The sequence below is a fragment of the Panthera tigris genome, chromosome C1 (assembly GCF_018350195.1).
Source record: "Panthera tigris isolate Pti1 chromosome C1, P.tigris_Pti1_mat1.1, whole genome shotgun sequence".
NCBI lineage: Eukaryota > Metazoa > Chordata > Mammalia > Carnivora > Felidae > Panthera > Panthera tigris.
In genome coordinates this window covers 2,681,346-2,694,592 of record NC_056667.1, presented here as the reverse complement: position 1 = coordinate 2,694,592, position 13,247 = coordinate 2,681,346, and positions in this window count along the sequence as shown.

Here is a 13,247-nt window from a genome sequence, read left to right as displayed (position 1 = left end):
CCAGAGCACAGGCAGGTGGGCAGCTGCCCAGGCTTCCTTCTCAGTAATTAAACACGTCCTGGGCCCCGGGAGGTGCAGCCAGCCTGGAAGGAAGGCAGAGTCGTGCCAAGCTGCCTCCCGTGTGCTGTGTGACGCCGGGCAGTCCTGCACCTCTCTGGGCCCTGGAGCCATCCTCCATAATGCCTTCTCCAGAGAGAGAAGTGAGATAGCAGGCGCTGGGTACCGAGCAGCGTGTCTGATGCACAGGGAGGGTTGCCACGCAATTTCACACCCTCGTCCCAGCGAGGAAGTCGGGGGAGAAGGAAATTATTCATACACTGACGGGGGTACCCACAGGAGGAGGCAGCTCTGGGGTGGCTGGAGAAAGTCGGGAGTGCGGCAGGGGAGAGGGCAGCGAGGCAGGAGAGGGGGGCGGGGGTTCTCTCACTTGCTTCCCTGAAGAGCTGCCCCAGCGAACCTCCCAATTGGCCTGAGCTGACGGGAGGAGGTTTCTGCCGCTCACGAGAATGTTCTCTGCACACAGCAGGTGTCAGAGCCCCGACCTTTGGCCCCAGAGGGATGGTCCCAGTGGTGGACTTAGAGGAGCCAGCCGAGGTCCCCTGGGCTGCTCCCTTGTAACGTGGGGTGAAAACTCATAGTCTGACTTCCTGCCTGCGGAGGCTCTGACAAGCTGATGCGTGCGAACCGCCACCGGTTTCCTAGAAGAAAAGGGCGTTCTTATCACTGGGAGTCCAGACTCTGCGGCCCCATTGATAATTCTCCCCAAATCAATTCGACACCCCTAGCTGGCTGCGTCGGGATCAGCATTAAGACCTGGAAGCAGAGAGTTTGCTGAACGTTGGTTTTCTTCCTCTTTTCTCTTCTTTTCTTTTTTGTCTGGGGGAAAATGTCCTGACGCGGCTGTTTACCTGCGCCTTTCACACCAGCCACGTTGCAGACAAAGGGCACGGCCCTGGTGTCAGCTTCCAGGCTGCTCCCCACCTGGAAGGTGAATTCTCTGTGGCACCTCCTGCGAGGGGTGATAATGCTGCCGCCCGCCTATCACCCCGTGCCCCCACCCACAAGACAGTTGTCATCAGCCCCGAAAGGTGTCACAGGAATGAAGCAAGAGGCAAAACAGCCTCTTGCGGTGCCCTGGCAGGGATGCCCCGGTCCCCACTCACCCCAGCAGGCGGGCAGGAAGGACACCGCTCAGTTCCGACGGGGATGGGGGACGGGCAGGGGGAAAACTCACAGGAGTGTCCAAAGGCATCCCGGACCGTTTGACCTCCTGCGGCCCCTCCCTTCTCTCTACGCTGACTTCCTTCCCTCACCAGCGGGGCGATGAGGCCCACACGGGAGGACACGGCCGTGGGCAGTGCCAGCAGGCGCTCCCTGTTTTGCCTCTGCTCCCTGCTCACTGGCGACTTCCGACCCCAGACCCGGGGGTTTTCCACACCAAGCGATTTTGCGACACCGGCTGAGCCGTCCTGCGATTCAGCTCAGCTCTGGTTCTACCTGGAGGTGGTGCTGGACGGCACGAGCTAGGGACTCAGGCCCGCGAGACACAGTCCCCTCCCCACACGCCAGCTGCAAGGCCCCGGTAGTCACCTGTGCTGCACCCCTGGCTGGCCAGTTAAAGACCTGGGGTTCCCCCGACCCCGTCCTCAGGTTTGACAATTTGCTAGAACAGCTCTCAGAGCTCAGGGGAACCCTTGTTTTTACCAGTTTGTTACAAAAGGGTTTAAAGGATATAGATGAACAGCCGGACAAAGAGATACACAGGAGGAGGTCTGGGAGGGTCTGTCCCCATGGAGGTGGAGAGCGTCAGCCTCCTGCCACGTGGACGTGTCTGCCCACCAAGAACTTCCCGCACCCTACACTTCAGGGATTTTTCCGGAGGCCTCATCGGTGGGCATGAGCCACGAATGACTCTCCGGAGGGTGGGGGCTGGGATGACACTTCCAAGCTTCTAAGAATCAAGGCCTGGCTTTCTGGTGGCCACCCCCATCCGGGAGCCCACCCGAAGTCACCTCATTAGAACAAAAGACGCTCTTGTCACCCAGGAAACCCCAAGGGAGTAAGGCACTCTGGGTCCGGTACAAATATGAGAAAGGAGGGGTTCCCAGCTCTCTCGTCACTGGGGGAGCTGCCGGAAATGAGCTGTAGAGCCCAAAACACAGATTTTCTATCGTTTCTCAGTCGGAGACCATAGATGCAGATTCCTCCACCGAAGTGGAATCACGCGACATCTGTCCTTCTGTGTCTGACTTCTTTCATTTGCCATCGTGTCCTCGCGATGAATAGTATCCCCTTGTGTGGACAGACCGCTTTTCTTTTCCATTCCTTCACCTGTCGGTGGACATTTGGATTGTTTCTGCAAACTGGCTCTTGCGATACGAGGGATCTGAAATAGTCAAACTCACCAAAGCAAAGAAAGGAATGGCGGGTTTTCAGGGCCTGGGGGAGGGGGCACAGGGGTCACGCAGAATGAATGAGCCCCGGGGCCCGCTGTCCGGCTCGCTGACCGCGGTCAGCGAGGTGCTGTGTGCACTCAACAGTCTGCTAAGAGGGCAGCTCTCATGGTTAAGTGTTCCTAACACAATAACAATCAAAGTAAAAAGATTTCCAGGCTCCTCCAGTCCCCAGCAGGAAACCCCTGGGCACCAGCTTCCTTCTCCACATAAGAGTCACCACCTTGAGCCCAGAGCCTTGAGCCTGTGGGTTAACTTCCAACCGCCACTGAAAGATCAGACTCTCACAATCATCTCCTCTTTGATACAAAGTCTGAATCACTTTGCCTGGTTTCTTTGACTCACCACCAGCTGAGACACTCACTCCCGCAGGAGCCAATGTGTTAGGAAGGAAACACCTTACCCATGGGGGTCCCTGTCCGCTTAGTCAATATCTGAGCCCCTGATGTGCACTCTTCACCACGTCACTTAAGAAAATGTTCCTTTACTAGGGGGACCGGGGTGGCTCAGTCAGTTGAGTGTCTGACTTTGGCTTAGGTCATGATCTCTCGGTTCATGGGTTCAAGCCCGGTGACAGCTCGGAGCCTGGAGTCTGCTTCGGATTCTGTGTCTTCCTCTCTCTCTGTACCTCTCCTGCTCACTCTCTGTCTCTCTCTCCCAAAAATAAATAAACATTAAAATTTTTTTAAGAAAATGTTCCTTTACTAGGGGGACTGGGGTGGTGCAGTCGGTTGAGTGTCTGACTTTGGCTCACGTCATGATCTCTCGGTTCATGGGTTTAAGCCCTGTGACAGCTCAGAGCCTGGAGCCTGCTTCGGATTCTGTGTCTCCCTCTCTCTCTCTGTACCTCTCCTGCTCACTCTCTGTCTCTCTCTCCCAAAAATAAATAAACATTAAAATTTTTTTTTAGAAAATGTTCCTTTACTGACTGAAGTAAATGGCCACCCATCAGGGAAGGTAATGTCCCAGCTATAGTCAGGGGACACGCCTCCCAGCCAGAGCACCTGTGTGTGGGGGCATCACAGCACACACACGGTCTAGAGCAAGTTCAGGCTGGGGAGGCGGGGAGGAGGGTCTGAATATTCATGACCCGAAAATCTCAGGAAATGAAATCCTCAGCTGTTCACCTGTGCCTGCCTCATTTCCCTCTCCCTGCGGACGAAGCTGAGGGTGTTCATGGTGGTGGCGCTCTAGATGTGACAAGGCGTTCAAGGAGAGCCGTCTTCAAGGCGCTCCTTATTCCCCCGGGGGGACCCTGTGGCTGACACCGAGTTCAGGGGGAGAAGGTTAGCTGATATTTCTTCCGTGAGGTTCTGAGGATCCCTGAGCAGCAGCTGTTAGGGGATAAGAGGTTTCTCTCTATCTCTCGCCATTTGTCACTTAGTGTCTTTATCACACTTCAAATCTTGAAAGCCAGGACGGCGGAGAGACATGAGAGCTGGTGCCTGTCCTTCCTCACTGCTCTATTTGCTACTCACTTCACAGAGACGCGGAGAAGTGACTGGAGACCTGAGCCAGGGAATTTGGGAGGCGTTATCTTCAGAGGCCAGATGGCTTCTCGGATGGACGAGGGACCTGTGGCCACCCTGTTTGGGGGGGGGGGGGGTGTTAAGCCCCAGTGTGGTGTTCTGCTGACACTGGCTTGAAAGTCTGCAAAAGTGGTGAACAAAAGACCCCCCCCCCGACCAGTAAGGAGCTGGTCCTGGTCAGAGGGCCCAGGCTGCTCCAATGGAATGTGGAAGGAAAACCCTCCAGCGCTTCTGAAGGAAACAGGCCCACTCTGGCAGGGGCAGGTGTGGAAATGGACATCAGCAGGGTCCGCCCGTCGCTTCACCAGCCCCTGGGGGGGAGGGTGGAACAGAGAAACCGCTGAACAAGAAGATCCGAGGGTCCTGTCATCACGCCATGGCCTGGCCCTCCCGGGGTCTCACTCCCAAGGAGACTGAGAAAAAACAGCTCTCACCTCTGCTCCCGCAGGTGGATAGACCCTAAAACGAGCCGGTAAAGTCATTAACACATATGCAAATGTCACCTGCTCAGAATATGATGACAAAGGATAGCTGGGTCTGCTCCAAAGCTTCACTGGTTTTCATCTGTCATTTTTACTTTTGGCACGAATATAAAAGTATTAATTACAGATAGTTCCAATTTAAATTTTCTCAGTGGCTCCCCAATACCCTTTATAGCTTATTTTTAAATCAGAATCTGACTAAATATTATACATCGCATTTCACTGACACGTCTCTTTTTTACTAAGTTAGTCTAGAACATTCCTTTGCTTTATTATCTCTATTTTTATTGTAGTAACAGATCCATAATTTAAAAAATTTAGCATGGGCATTGGTACATTCATAGTGTTACAAGAATCAGTACCATCCATCTCTAGAACCTTTCTGTCTTCCCAAACTGGAATTCTGTCCCTGTTAAGCACAAGGTCCTGAATCTCCGTCCCCAGCCCCTGGCACCACTGTCTACTTTCTGTCGCTATGAATCTGACTCCTTTGAATACCACACATAACTGGAATCATACAGTATGTGTCTTTTTTGTGTCTGGCTTATTTCACTTCAGTGATGTCCTCAATAATAATGTCTTCAAGTTCCTGGGGCTTCTGGGTGGCTCAGTCTGATAAACGTCTGACTTCAGCTCAGGTCATGATCTCGCGATCGTTGAGTTCGAGCCCCACGTCGGGCTCTGTGCTGACAGCTCAGAGCCTGGAGCCTGCTTCGCGTTCTGTGTCTCCCTCTCTCTCTCTGCCCCTCCCCCACTCATGTTCTTTCTCTGTCTCTCTCTCTCGAAAATAAATAAACATAAAAAATGTTTTAATAATGTCTTCAAGTTTCATCTACGCTGTTCCACATGTCAGAATTTCCCTTTTAAAGGCTGAGTAACACTTTTTAGGATTGATACTTCTGAAGTATCCAGGAAGTTATTTGTGGAATATCCCACAACTGGGATTTTTCTGGGCTGTTTCCTTGCGGCTAAAGTCAGGTTAAGCATTCTTGTTTGTTTTTGGTCCAAATCCTGAGTACCTCTCAGTGCACATAATATTAGTTTGTCTCATTCTTGGTTAAAATGGTGCCCCTGGATCTCTCCATCATAAAGGCACCTCCTGGTTGGTGATCACAGTCAATCTGTACAGGATGCTTCTTGAGAGAGCAGACGTGCCATTCACCAGCAACTTTCGCCCAGTTTTAGCATCGATAGTTGGCCTTTGCTCTCATCAATGATTGCAAGAGGGTTATGTTTTGATCCGATTATTCTTCTAACACTGATTAGATATCTTTTTCTGCAAGAATATGTTTTTCTGTCACTTCTCCCCCACAGCTTTTTTGAGAATCACTATGGATGCATAGATTTTTTTTTCATCTCAGTGTCTTATAATCTGTCACCACCATTATTCTTTCTGATGCTCAGATTGTCCTACATCTGGCTGGTAAGATTCCCTCCCCACTGGTGTCCTTTCGACCCTAACCCTAACTGGTGTCCTTTCGACACACTGCATTTCCTTGCACAGCAAAGTAATCAGGGGCCCCTGTTCTCCACCTGCCACAGACTTGGAATCAGACATCTCCCCAAGGGGCCCTGACTCCTTTGATCAGGGGACAGTATTTAGAAACCAAGATCTGGGCACTTGGCTCTTTTAGGTTTCCAAGATCTTTCAGGACCATGTACTTCTGGGGGAGTCATTGGACAGCATCTGGATTGTTCAGAGTTCTCATAACCAAGGCTTGTTAAAGGCTGTTACAAAAGAATTAAAGCATCCTAGAGGCAACTTTTTGTTGTACATAGGGAATTGTGTTAAAGGCAAAAGAAAAAATGGACAGTATTGTATTAGCAAACCAAATTCAGCAATGTTTTAAAAGGATCAGACACCAAGATGGAGTCAGATTTATTCCAGGGATGAAAAGACAGCTCAAAGTCTGAAGATCGGTCGGTGTGATGTGCCACATTAACACATGCGGGACAAATACCATGGCTATCCAAGAGATGCCGGAAAACCATGACAAAACGCAACATCAAGTTATGTTAAAAACTTCCAACGTAGTCAGTATAGAAGGAACATACCTCAAGGAAATAAAGACCGTATATGACAGACCCACAGCTAACTTCATGTTCAATGGTGAGAAGCTAAAAGCTTCCCCCCCTAAGATCGGAAACAAGACAAGGGTGACCACACTCACCGCTTCTACTCCACATAGTATAAGAAGTCCTAGCCAGAGCAATTAGGTAAGAAAAAGAAATGAAAGTCCCCCAGATCAGAAAGGAAGAAATAAAACTGTCACTACCTTCAGACTACATGATATTATATATGGAAACCCTAGAGACTCTAGACACACACACAAAAAAAACTATAAGTACTAATAACAAATTCAGTAAATTTTCATGGTACAAAATCAATATACAAAAATCTGTTGCTTTTTATACACTAATAGCAAACTGTCAGAAAGAAAACTGGAGGAAATAACTCTATTACAGGTGCATCCAAAAGAGTAAAATATCTAGGGATCATTTTAACCAGGGAAATAAAATCCTTGTTTACTGAAAACTGCAAGATAGGGATAAAAGAAATTGAAGAAGACACAATAAATGAGAAGATACATCATGCTCATGGACGGAGAGAATTAATATTGTTAAAATGTCCATACTACCCACAGCAATCTACAGATTCAATGCAATGCCATTCAAAATTTCAATCATATTTTTTTCACAGAACAAACAATCCTAAAATTTGTATGGAGCCACAGATAGCTCTGAAGAGCCAAAGTAATCTTGAGAAAGAACCAAGTTGGATGATCACACTTACTAATTTCAAACGATATTACAAGTCTATAGTAATGAAAACACTATGGTATTGGCATAAAAGCAGACACACAGACCAGTGGAAGAGAATAAAGAGCCTGGAAATAAACCTGTGCAGACACGGTCAGTTAATTTATGAGAAAGGAGCCAAGGCTACACCATGGGGAAAGGACAGTCTCTTCAACAAGAGGTGTTGGAGGCACTGGACTGCCCCGTGCAAAAGAGTGAAGCCAGACTATTTTACACCACACACACAAACACGAACTCAAATGCATGAAGGACTTGAATGCGAAATGTAAGGCCCAAAACTGTAAAGTTCCTAGAAGAAACGTAGATGTGAGCTCCTTGGCGATGGCATTTTAGATCTGACTCCAAAAGCAAAGGCATTGAAAACAAAAATAAACAGTGGGAGAGACAATAAACAAATAAATAAGTGCACGATCTCAGCAGTTGTTTTAGGGAAAAGTAAAGATTTCATAAAGATTAAATATATATAATATATTACATACATACAATATATATGTATGCATAAAGTAGGTATCCAGTGTATACTATAATATGGTATATATGTATATTATATGTGTTTGCATACATATATAAATTATTCTGATTTCCAGAGGCTCAAAGAGGGCAGAACTTTCCCAAGAACCCACTTACTGAACAGTAGAACTTGAATTTGAACCCGGGCTCAGACTCTGCCTGCAGAGTCTAGCTCTCCCCACGACACTACGTCACTTCTCCGAGAACCCAGTTGCCATGCTGGGATGGATCATCCCTAAGTCCACGGAGATGCGCATCCATTCACCTACGAGATCCCCCCATTGTCACTTTCCTTGACTCTGTGTCCCACTGCCTGGTAGAGCTCGAGGGCCTTCATAACCTTAGAAATGCAAGCATGCACTTCCTCCTCTAGAGCAGTCATAAGTATGGGGACTAAAGCGTATCTTGGCACTGGGGTCTGGGTGCTTTCCATCTTGAGTAGAAACCCCAGATTTGGAAACTTACCCAGCTGCTTCCCCTTGTCTCGGTGGGTAGCATCCTTTGATTTTCCGTCTCTGATGGACCCTTCCATAGAAGTCCAATAAGGTAATTGAACCAGCACTTTGCAGTCCTAGCCCACCTCATCGAGACTTCCAGGAGTGCAAGGCTCCTCCCAGGGAGCTCAGCACCTCAAAACTGGGGGTGGGGGGGGGTCACACACCATGTTTTCTAAGCAGGACCTGACTTCAGAATTTGCTCCAGGACATCACAGAAACTCATCTGCCTGCCTCTGCACGCTGCCTGACCTGGAGTGGATGCTCAGGGTGTATTTGTCCCGTGTGAATTGGCAAGTGCTTTCTGAGCAGCGCATGTCTACACTAGCTGCCAGAGACCCGGGGATAAATAAAATCAGGCTCACATGCAGTTGTGCCTTCACAGGGGAGGCTGACAACACATAAAAGCCAAGAGAAGAGGGTGGATACTGAGTGGCGGTGGGTGGCTGGGAGCAGGATGAGGCGGAGTGAGGTGGCAGGGTACAGCACGAGGCCGCGTGTACCCCAGCAGTTCGGAGGAGAGAGCCAATAAAGTGCCGTCTGAGCGAGAACGCACAGACCTCAGAGTCAGCAAGCCTCCAGGGGCAGAAGAGGCTATTCTGGGAGGCAGCGAAAGCCTTACTTTACATTAATTCTGATTGCCGAACACGTCCACTGTGCTCATCTGGGTGTCGTGGGTGATTTTAACCTGTTTCTAAATCCCTGGAGGTCACGGCTTTTTCTGACGTCTGCGCTTTGTAGTGGTTCTTGTTAACTCTGAGAAAAACCATCGTAGATGTGGGGAGAGGTCCAAGAGCGTGAACGACAAACGGGAAAGGGGCTGAATGGGCTTCCGCGGGAAGATAGAAATATTTACGGGCTAGGCCACGGAGGACAGACGCTTCCTGTAACACTCCCTCTCTGCGTCTCTGCCCGGATTGTGCTAACTACGGACTATTTTCTTGCAGGTGTCCACCAGACCTTAAGAGGCTATCTTGGAAAAAGTAGCTCCCACTCAACCTCAGACCATTAACTGACAGAAGCGATGGTACTAAAAGTAAACGGGCCAGAGAAGGAGTTTTGATCAATGAAGGGGCCCCAGAGTCCTAGCAGGCTGTTCGAGGGAACTTGGAGTCCTGCCCTGCTGCTCGGCGTGGACGTAGGGAGACCAGCAGAGGCCCCTGGGAGGTACGTTTAGTTCCACAGTCAGAGACAGGACATCAGGTCGTCCTGCAAAATCGATCCCATTCACTGTCTCTGGGATCTATGCTCCACATGCTGTTCCCAATTGTCACATCGACAATTCTGTTCTTTACAAGTATTCCTGGGGCGCCTGGGGGGCTCAGTCGGTTGAGCATCCGACTTCGGCTCAGGTCATGATCTCGTGGTCCGTGAGTTCGAGCCCCGCGTCAGGCTCTGTGCTGACAACTCGGAGCCTGGAGCCTGCTTTGGGTTCTGTGTCTCCCTCTCTCTGCCCCTCCCCCGCTCATGCTCTGTCTCTCTCTCCCTCTCAAAAATAAAATGGGTGGGGTGCCTGGGTGGCTCAGTCAGTTAAGCATCCGACTTTGGCTCAAGTCAAGATCTCATGGTCTGTGAGTTCGAGCCCCGTGTTGGGCTCTGTGCTGACAGCTCGGAGCCCAGAGCCTGCTTCGGATTCTGTGTCTCCCTCTCTCTCTGCCCCTCCCCTGCTTGCCCTTTCTCTCTCTCTCTCTCTTCCTCTCTCAAAAATAAAACTTTTTTTTTTAAAAAAAAGAAGTATTCCTAAGAAGGGTATTGTATAATAAGGAGTTTGGCTCACCTTTGTTTCTAGTTTCTGGGAAGAAGACTAAATCCTTCAAATTTCCCCTGTAACTGAAGTCTCTGCTATCTAGGAGCCTCTGGGAATCACACCTAAATTTAGGCTAAGAGATGAGATGGTATAGGGTGGGGGCTGGACACAGGAAGACCAGGCCAGTGATTAGAGGATGGGGCTCTGAGTCCGGTGACAGCAGCCTGGCCTCTGGGGAGGGAGGGGGCTCCGGACCGGGTTCAGCCATGTGGTCAGCCACTGCACCTGTGTCATGAAATCCCGGCAAAGACTCAGGACACCAAGGCCGGGTGTAGCTTCACGCTTGCTCAACCCGTTGACGTCGCAAGGGAGTGACACTCCCTGATCCCACGGGGACGGCTGCTCGTTTGGGGTCTTCCCGGACCTCACCCTCTGTGGCTCATTTGCCTCCTGAGTTGTTTCCTTTATGCTAAAACTATAATCGTGCAGACAGCAGTTTATGGAAGAACGAGCCCTGACCTGTGGGATCCGCACCAGCTCTGGGGGGTCAGCGGCAGCCTGCACTGCAGCATAGCAGCCGGGGTGGGAACAGAGCTGAGGTGTCTTGGACATTCGTGCGTGTCCCCACCGGGTGCTGGTCGTGAGTCAGTGTGCTAACTTAGTCACAATGTCTGCACGGACTCCAGAACCCAGGCTGGAGACACGATCCGGAGCTGTGTGCACAGACCTGGAACGATTGGCTGCAAGTCGGAATCAATTCATCGTGTGATCACAAAGGCCAGGGTAGAAGAGAGCGCTCAAACAGCAAGCTGACAGCTTTCCAGGACAAAAACGGAACATGTCTGGCCACCTTTACTGTCCGTGGAGGGGAACGCAATCCCGGGTGGGGGGAGGGAGCCCCCCAAATCACTTGGGTTTAGAAAGCTTCACTGAGGATGAGTCCACACGTCCCCGCGACCCGGATTTCTGCCCCTCGCCTTGGAACACAGGAAGTCACCCTGGCGAGGAGACCAGCCAATCAGCTGCCCTTCCCTGGCGTCCCTTTGCTTGCTAAGCCCCGTCTTGTGAGCACGTAGCACACTCCACGTGTCGCCGCATTGCCAGTGGGAGTGTGTACGCGTGTGTGAGAGAGAGCGTGCACGCACACGTGTGCACACACGTATGTGTCGGCTTCCTCACACCGGCACAGCCCTGCCTTCCCTCCGGGCCAGCGGGCGGCATGCTCTAATGTAACCCGGACCGCACGGGGGGTCCGCGCTCCCGTGGTACTTCCTGGCACATCAGTTCCAAAATTCTGAAGGCAACAAGCGATCCTGCGTATGTGTTCACACCTGCAATGGGATGGCGGGGAAATTCTCCCACATCCAACAAGACCTTGCCCTCCACTTCTCCGTATTGTCAGCGAAGGGGCCGCGAGGCAGCAGCCCCCGCCTCCCTTGGGGTTGTGTGGGGGGGGAGCCTCACTGAAGGAGAACCTTATCCGCTCATGTGTCAAGATGACTTTTCAAGCATTTCACGTTGTCCTTACTCCCCGAGCTGGGGCCACTGCTGGACCCGGTGAGTGACAAGTCCCAGCAATTTGTCATGAGTTCTGCGACCCCCCCGTGCCGAGCGATCCATCAGCAACAGAGGAAATCAACAGGGCCACGGCAACCTTGAGTTTACCCACGGTGTGTGTTTTATCAACTTCCCAGCATCTGGTCCCAGCATCAATATCATCTTCACTCGCTTATCCCATTCAAAGGCACTTAGTGATTCTCAAGCACATACACACGATAATTTTATGCACTTATTATGATGTATACTATCCCGTTATTATAGCCCCTGTCTTATAATAGATGCTGTATTGCCTACTTTATAACTGTAGACACACACTCGTGAATATAACGAGCCTGTGCCAGTTCATTCCGTGCGTGTCTTTCAGTCAGGGCATTGCTTCTTTTCTCTGTTTCTACTTTTGAAATGCATCGCTTGGTTTTCGTTTTCTTTTTTTTCCCCTCCAGTCTCTACCCATCATGACGCCCCCCTACCTGGTATAAAGCACTGGGCTAACAGGTGAGGGGGAGGAGGAATCTGGACCAGCACCACCTCAAGGAACCTGAGGTCTGGTGGGGGGACCGCAAGGATGTCTGTCTGAGCTTCGTACAAAGTTGTTCATTCTTGAAAATGTGCAGAAACGTAGAGAAAGCAGCAGTTCGTTCTAACTGAGGGAAGCAGGAAAGACTCATTGTTGCCTTGCCCGGAGGTGGAGAAGGATCAAGATAAATGAAGATAAGGCTGCCCAGACTGGGGGAAGTGAGATGGACATTCTAGGGAAGAGCAGGGAGGAAGATGTCTGTTCCACTGCCCCCGCCCCCGCCCCAGCCTTGGAACTGAAATAGTCCCAGATGCTGGGGGCCTCGGGGGGAGAAGAAACAGCGGATCGTTAATCGTGCTGTCGTATCTGCCGCTCCCCAAGCCCGGAGGCCAATGGGAAGCAGTACCCAGGACGGGCACAGAGGCGCCTTCCGGGAGCCCTGGGGCCCCTGCCCAGCTCCTGGTGCAGACTTCCACCCAGAAGTCCAGGGAAACGTTTCCCCGACTTTGGGCAAAGATGTGCAATGTTGGGGCAAAAAGAGAAGGGACGCAGAAACCTAGCCTCTGAGACTCCAGACCCCAGGCCTGAGGGGAGTGTCACGGCCACGTGCAGGTTTGGATGACCCAGCCTACACAGAGGCAGTAAAGACTGATGTGCGGGTGAAGAAGCCCGGCGAAGCTTTTTGTAGGAGCATTTGGGGGCCCGGATGTCGCTACCTCAGATGGGGACAGTTTAAATGTTTGAATGTGGAAGGCTTACCTCTGAATCCGGTGAGCGTGAGGGTGAGACTCTCAAGGAAGGTGTCCTGGAGGTGGTTGGAGGCACTGATGCGGACGTTTGGTGTAAATCTGGGATGGTGTTTAATTCAGGGCCATGGGCTGCATTCCCCAGGGTGAGGATGTGCACACAGAGTGGGCCCCGGGACCTCGAATGTCCTTCTGCATTTAGAATTTGGAGGAAAGAGCCGCTGGCAACAGAGAAGGGAGCTGGCCCGAGGGCCACGGGCAGGGCCTGGGCGGCCGCGGGGCACGGGGAGAGGGTAGCCAGCAGCATTGATAACAGCTGTGCTGTCTGGGGCAGAGAGGTCAAAAGCGAGGCTGTTGGCTCGGGCCTCGTGGGATCACACTGTCCCCCA